Raw genomic sequence first — 7,761 nt, forward strand, 5'->3', positions numbered from 1 at the left:
CTTAGAGTGTAGAAATCAACTAGAAAACATAGGTACATTTCAAGGGAACTAGTACATAAAGAAGTGGGAAGAAGTAGAAGACGTGGCGTCCATGGCGCTCTGAGTGGCGCGGGGCGACAAACCCAAAACTTCAGAACTGAAGTTGAGGCGCGCTGGCTGGCGCGGCGCCCTAGGGTAAAAACTTCAGAGAACTTTGTGGGGCGCTCAAAGTGGTGCGGCGCCCCACCCGTCTTCCCAGGTGTTTAACGATTTATCTTGCTCGTTTTTCAACTCTAAACCCTCTAAACTCAATTGGGTGTTTCCCCAAATACTTAGATTTAACTACATAATCAAAATATATAAGAATCTTGTCACCACCCGAGGCTACACCCTGGACGTGGCCGGCACTCGAGAACCATTGCTGGTCCCCAAGCGGACCCTCATCCTGGCTGACTACAGGCGAAGACTAACTTAAGCATACTAAAGCTTAAAATTGAAATAAAAGTTCTTAAAACTTAAATACAACTTTATGTCCAAAGAAAACTATGTATAATAAAATATATACAACTCGCCATAAAAAGGCAACTGTAGTCTTTAAAACATTTAATAAAATAAATGATACAGACTTCTCAACTATACTGACTATCTATAACCCCTCTAACTGATAAAAATGGAAGTCGGGACAAGACCCACGACATCCTAACAACTGATATAACTGAAAAGGAAATGAAATCCTCTGGAAACAAGGAGGCTCACCATAGCTAACTCGAACTCTCGGATGTATCAACGAAGCTCATGTTGATAATCCTGAATACCTATGTCTGCATCATGAGAAGATGCTGGCGAAATGGCTCAGTATGTGGAATGTACGAGCATGTAAGAAGAATTCTAAAGCATAAACATAAGCTTGAACTTTGATAAAAAGGAAACATACTTACCTATTCTCAAACTTACTCAACTCAAGGAATACTCAAGACTACTCAAACTTACTCAACTTAGAAGTACTCAAGGATAAGGTACTCAACTAAAAATATGATATTCGACTTTGGGTACCCAACTCAATATAAAGCAACAATATACATGCAATATATGGAAAGCTTTATAAAATAGTAAAAACAACTTAGTTCATTAAAGAAAATGCAATAAAAAACTCAACTTTACTTATATATAAAAGTAATATAACTTTAGTGGGAGATTCTTTAACCGACAACCACCACTATGAGTCCTATTGATGACACAACATTTTACCTCACGTTGCCCAAGGACCATCCTATACCTTGACTTGATATAGGACCTTACTTAACTTAATGGATCCACTAGCTTAACTTACGTGATCATCTAAAAAGTATAACCCATTAAATCCCATGTTGGCCACATGGTTCTTATGGAGATTTGAGTTAATATGAACTCGCATCCCCAATTCGGTGCTCAATACTACTCCCAAAATATACTTTAGCTCATATGTGTTTTAAACACCTCTTTCTTTAGTTTGAGATAATTGCTCAAAGCTTAGCCCAAAGGCTCTTTTGGAATCAATGTTCCCTTTTCTCTGCTCAAATGTGAAAACATTTATAAAAGACTTTACTCTTACTCTTTTGAGAAATGAACTCAACTCTTACTCTTTGCTTAACTTGAAACTTTCAGTCTTAAAACGAAGTTAAAACGTTTATAAAAGACTTTACTCTTACTCTTTGCTTAACTTCAAAGCTTGAGTCTTAAAATAAAGTTGAAACATTTGTAAAAGACTCGTTAAAATATGGTTCATGCCGAATTAGGGACATGAATGACTCAATGCAAGGTTTTCAATAACCATAGATAGAACTCAATACTTGGAACTTAAGAACTTCAATGATACTACTCATTTAAAGAATGCTCAACTCAAAGGGTTCATGTGAAATTATAATCATGAACTTCTTCACTCAAGAACTCAAAGATACTTCTCAAAAGGGCTTAGGAACTCAACACTTAAAGGCTTAAAACTTGAAGATACCACTTCTCTAAAAGATGCTCAACTTACAAAGTTCATGCGGAATTATGGGCATGAAACAACTCGACTCGATGGTCTACACAACAACATGGACTGAGTATATGACTCTTCTCATTCTCTTACTTACTTTCTCAGAAGTTAGTTCAAATCTATAGTTAATCTCATAGTATTCACAATTGAACACAAAGGCTTACTTGAACTTTACTCTTAACTCTCTCTTGAATGTGAATTATGAATTCAGGAGTTTTAGTTCATGATATGAAGGATCTCGTGATGACAAAGTAGACTCATGAATACATTCTCATCATTCTCATACTCACTTGCTCGAGTCTTGAAACAAGTTACTAGAAGTTGTAGAAGACTCCACAAAAGGACTCGAAGAGACTCTCTTAGAATGTTCGAAAGAATTCTCAAAACTTAACTCTCAACTCTACCTTGAATTTGAATTATGAATTCAAGGTTCTGGTCATGTTAGGAATGATTTAAGGTGTTTAGAAGTAGCTTAGATTAGTTAGAATCGAAAAGGAGTGAAGGTGCACTTTAAACGAACTCAAACGGGGCAACCGATGACAAACTGGGTGGGGTAGGCGACCCTGGAGCTATGGGTGGCGCGGGGCGCCAGCCCCTAAACTTCAGAGGTGGGTTTGGGGCGCTCTGGCAAGCGCATCGCGCCAGGCCCCCAACCCAGAAAATTCAGCAAGTTTCTTTTCTCGTTTTCTCACCCTATTTTGCCTAGAATCGAAGAAAGAACTCTAAGAGAATCTCCATGGAAATAGTTGGTTAGAAGTAACAATTTTTTTTCTAAATTCCAGGAAGTTATAAAGAACAACATCAGACATTAAAGAAGAGACAAAAAATCCGCGAACAACTACACTGCCAAGTAAAGTGGAACATCACGTCCATATAAGAACAAAATTAACGAAATTAAAATGGAGGACCTTTGGCTCCTTTCATATGATCCTCCATCAATCTCCTTTTTATTATAGTATTTCATAACAAATATATGTAGAAAATGGCCCTAATATTGGTAACATCATAAATATTTTTACTCATAGTCTAAGTACGATCATTACTATTGCTTAGGTTTCATATAACCGACCCCAATTTTTTTGGAATTGAACCATAGTTATTGTTATGGTTATAATATGCAGTTATAACGAATTAATGCAGTGATAAACCAAGAAATATGTGACATCTGAATAAAGTTGTTTAGCATTGGATACTCTAAACAAAATTTTTGATACATAACATATTTAAATCTCACAACATAATTTTGTGAGCACTTGAATTACAAATATCCACAAATAATAATAAAAATGACCTTACTTTCCTAACAACCAAGAAGAAAAACGCACGTTGCTTAATAGATTTTTCAAAAAGATAGTCTATGGGGCTATATCCAAGTTTACAATTCACAAATTTAATTGAAAGAAGACAAAAGAAAGAGTTGTCAGTACACGAAAAATGATCTGTAACGACAATAAATAGTTTCATTACCACTTCATGTGTATTTTTAGAGGCAGTTAGTACACTCTATAAATCTTCATAAAGCCCATACTGACATAGTTTTTAATGACAATTAATTAATGTCGGTAAAGGCTCTAACACTCTTCGTTAATGTGCATATTTATTGCCGATAAAAATAATATTTGTTATAGTATATTTTGGGCATCTGTTAGTTTCAGGAAAACTTGATCTCTAATTATGCCCATATAGAAGAGAGTAAGAAATATCAAATTAGTCAACTTGAGATAATGAAAGTGAACTAATTGTCTCTGTACTAATATTCTAGAAAGAGTGTAATGGCATACAAATAATTTGTACCTGAGACAAAACAATCAGAATAATATACTGACTGTGGCAAGCAAGAGAGTAATATGTTTTGTTCTTTTAACAAACATCACCATTGGTTCCGTATTAGTTATCATATATTTGTTGTTGCGTGCTATCAAATATAGCATAGCCCAAAAGGAATTTTTTCAAAAAGTATATGAAAAAGCCTGTAGAAAGGGACAAAAAAGGATATCAATTTTCAATAGTCCTTGTTGTAATTTTTAACAGAGTTAAAGAAAACTAAACAAAATAGCAAAAAGAAATTTCAATATTTACATGAATCACTATGAGTTGCAGTAAGAGAGGAGATAGGCGACCAAACTTCAGATTCTCGATTTTGTTCTGAAGGTAGAATTTAGGACATGATGTTTCTTTGTGAAAATGTTGGAGCTGATAAAGAAAAAATAAAACAAGAAATGTTACTGAAAATGAGGAGATGGATCTTTCTCTTGCTAGATTTATATACCCCTCAACTTTGTCATTTAGAGTTAATATATCCCTCATTATGAAAGTAGTTCATATATACCTAGAACTAGGTTTATTACACGTGCTCCGCACGGGATTGAACTATTCTATAAAGCTTACATATCATTATTTGGTAATATTTGTATTTTCGATAAATACACTACATTGTCAAGAACATTTTATGTTATGGCAAAACGTTTCTCCAAATCTTATGTGCTATATTTTTTTCAATTTTCTTTTTTATTGAACAAACATTATGAGTCATAGAAAAATTTTAAGTATAAGAAAGAAATCTAAGAAAATCTCCATGGAAATAGTTGGTCAGAAATAATGAAATTTTTTGAATTCCAGGAAGTTATAAAGAACAACATCAAACATTAAATAAAAGTAAAAAAATCCTCGAACAACAACACTGGCAAGTAAAGGGGAACATCACGTCCATACAGGAAAAAAATTAACAAAATTAAGATGGAGGACCTTTGGCTCCTTTCTTATGAACCTCCATCAATCCCTTTTTTATTATATTATGCCATATAAAATATATATAGAAACTTACCCTAATATTGTTAACATCATAAAGGTTTTTCCACATTGTCTTAGAACGATCATTACTATTGCTTAGGTTTCATATCAACGACCCCAATTTGTTGCAACACCCCACAACTAGAAAGAGCTAGAATAAGAAGGAGTCATTTTTGGAAAGAATGAAAAATCTGTAAATTTGATAAAGTTAAGTTAAGTATGACATTTGGGTCAACTTCGAACAACCATCACTCCTAGATCCGGATGAGTTAGTTGTTCTACAAGATACCATAGGAAATACGTTTGAATTATCTTTCCAATGCCACCGAGTTTGCTCAGTTTCGAGTTCTTATGAGGAAGATATGCCCATTTGAAGTTGGGCTGTCTAGATAAGGAAAGTCTAAACCGGATTTTTAAGGGGTATATTGGTCTTTTCCATGCCCTATTAGTTTATTTTGTGTTTAGAAGTTTAATTGGTGTCTAATCAAAATTAGATCATTTTACGCATTTACCAAAAAACACTAGGGTTTTTGGAGATGGAACTCAACAGGAGAAAGGAGAAGAAAAGTTCAAGATTTGTCAAGATCGTGCTATTTTGGTTTGGGATTTCGCCAAGGATTCAATCCTCGAGGTATGTGAGTCCACATAGCACTGGGTTAGTTCACCCACGCGCCAAAAATGCCTATTTCAGTATGATTTTCGTCCTAAATGATTGAGACTTTGATGTTCTTGAGTTGTGTTCTTGGATTGTTTTCGTTCTTGAATTTGGGATGAGATTGAGGAGTTCTTGAGAGTTTAAGGTCGATTTTAGAGTTGTGTTTGATTAGATTCTTGTGTACAGATGTTGGGTAACTGAATCTAAAGAGGAATTGAGAAAGAGAATCGAATTTAGGCGAATTAAAGTTAATAAACAAAGAAGGAAAAAGTCGAGTGAATCTGGGTACCAGAGATGCGGACTTGTTCGTCAGGACTAGGAAATTCTTCTCCGCGTCGTGGAGAGGTCAAGGACCGTTCTGCCTCAAAAGTTATTTCGCGACCAAATATTTAAATGCATCTCCGCGTTTCGGACTTTCTTCCAGACATTGATTTCTTGATCTTTTCTCATGTTTAACTATCTAAAAACGCTCTTAAACACCATGAGATCTTTCCTATTACAAATTACAATCCTTGAATCCATAATTCAATTCAAGAAAAGTTAAGAGTCAAGTCAAGAGAGGTTAAGAGAAGGTACGAGCCAAGTCAAGAGAAATTCATATGGTCATCCAAATGTCTTATACAAATGTTTTAACTTTGTTTTAAGACTTGAATTTTGAGTTGAGTAAAACGAGTAAAGTTTGAAGTTCATATCTTCAAAAGAGTATATCGGGACTATGTATTTCCAAAGAGTAAAATGTTTCACATTTAAAGAAGAAAGGAAACCTTGATTTCCAAAAGAGCCTTTGAGCTAGTTTTCAGTTAAAGAGCATATTTCAATGTTTATTGCATCAAAAAGAAATTTCAATATTTCAATATTTCTTGCATTAAATTGTCATCCTTGTATAAGCTTGGAAAACATAGGCTTAGGGATGGGTTTCAATTAATAAAATTCAGGCATGGGATACTTTCCTTTTCTCCAATTTTTGGACATACACACTTCAATTCATACAGTTTGGATGCTAGGAGTTTTCCTTTCGCTGTTGCTTTTAGGTCCTTTATTTCGTCTACAACTTTTTCTTTTGCAGATTCAGAGATGATTAATTCTTAATTTTGTAGATAGTTGTTGAGGTGTTCATGTGCAGGAGAGGAGATAGGCAACCAAACTTCAGATTCTTGATATGGTTTTGAAGGTAGAATTTCGGACATGATGATTGTTTGTGAAAATGTTGAAGTGGATAAAGAAAGAAGAAATGTTACTTAGAATGAGGAGATGGATCTTTGTCTTCCTATATTTAAAGAGTATTCATCAGACTAAAATAACTAAAATATTAATTGTCTTAATTCTCAATTAAAATTTTCATGCCATAAAAGTCACATTTCTTTCCATAACTTTATCTATATATTTAGTCTAGATTATTTGGTTAGTTAGAAATTAAATGACCTTTTTGAGGTAAAACATTTACTAATATATTATTATTTATGGCTAGTAAGTATTTGACTTATATGATATATTACAACACAAAGAGTGTGTTATACCCCTCAAATTTGGCATTTAGAGCTAATATATCCCTCATTATGAAACTGACTCATATATACCATATCTAGGTATATTACACGTGCTCCGCACGAGATTGAAGTATTTTATAAAGCTTACATATGATAATACGATAATATTTGTATTTTCTATACATACACTACATTGTCAAGAACATTTTATCTTATGGCAAAACGTTTCTCCAAAATCTTATGTGCTTTATTTTTTCAATATTCATTTTTATTACACAAACATTATGAGTCATAGAAAGATTTTAAGTATAAGAAATAAGTCTAAGATAATCGCCATGGAAATTAGGGATGGCAATGGGGCAGTGTAAGGCGGGGACGGTGCGGGTTGAGCTTAACCCGCAAAATATTTAATCTGCCCCACCCCGCCCTGCATAACAACTCTTTTCATTTTCAACCTGCCCCACCCACCCCACTTGAACCTTGACACACCCCAACCCTATGTGAGGTGGACAAGTACCATATGAACACATGCTTTACAAAGGACCTATGATGAGAAAGTAAACTACTATTCTGATAGATTTACTAATGAGAAGCTTCATATACAACACATGTCGACTAGCTGAATCGATACATGTGACAAGTGAAACTATGAATACAGATGATAGCTTTACAATGTCTACAAAGCCTCTACTGGAATCCGTGACTGTACCACTATGAAAATACGCATAGTAAAGACTTGAAAAATCCCCGAATCAACCTGGAGCTCACCAACAATCGCTGAGTATCGTGTGCTTCTATTGGGGAGATCTGCTAGTTGAGTACTTGTACCTGTA

The sequence above is a fragment of the Solanum tuberosum genome, unplaced genomic scaffold (assembly GCF_000226075.1).
Source record: "Solanum tuberosum cultivar DM 1-3 516 R44 unplaced genomic scaffold, SolTub_3.0 scf00022, whole genome shotgun sequence".
NCBI classification, from domain to species: Eukaryota; Viridiplantae; Streptophyta; class Magnoliopsida; order Solanales; family Solanaceae; genus Solanum; species Solanum tuberosum.